Consider the following 721-nt stretch of genomic DNA (forward strand, 5'->3'; position numbering starts at 1 on the left):
AAAAACTTAAGCCAAACTTGTTCTCAGCATCCAAAAGAGTAAAAGAACTCTAATAGAAAATCTGAACCTTATAAACAGTACTACAGAACCAGCTTTAACCACAATAATTAACATACAAAAAATCATCTTTTTCCATTTTGAAATGTCAAAAATGTCCTGCTTAAGAAGATTGAATGCAAAAATTAAGGAGTCAACAATGGCAGCTTTAGTAAGACCCACATGACTATTTAACTTTCAAATTTTTGATTAAAAATGTATTTCACGAAGTTACTTAACAGTAATTTTAACTGTAGCAACCATTGTTAACAGCTTTCTTACCATTGTGCCCCTTAATTTTTACATTCAATTTTCCTAAATAGGGCATTTTTGGGATTTCAAAATAGATAGACGTCTACTTTTTTGTTTGTCAATTATTGTTACTAGAGCTAGTTGCATAGTACTGTTAAATGACGTATTGGCACCAAAAAAGCGCAGCGTAAGTTTAAGATAAAGTAGAAAAACACTTAAAAGTGCTTATAGGAAGAAGGTATTTCACAAAGTTGCTTGAAAGCAAATTTTAAGTTTGCGTGCACATTTGGCTACTGTTAAAATTCATTTTTGAGCACATTTAACTTTCACCTTAGCTTATAGAGTCAGATTGCATCAAAAACAAGTTCTTTAGAAGTTAGCATTTCAAAAGATTGCTTTTTTAAAAGTCTTCACCTATTTTCTTCAAAAGCCA

This window comes from Olea europaea, chromosome 22 (genome assembly GCF_002742605.1).
Source record: "Olea europaea var. sylvestris chromosome 22, O_europaea_v1, whole genome shotgun sequence".
Classification (NCBI taxonomy): Eukaryota; Viridiplantae; Streptophyta; class Magnoliopsida; order Lamiales; family Oleaceae; genus Olea; species Olea europaea.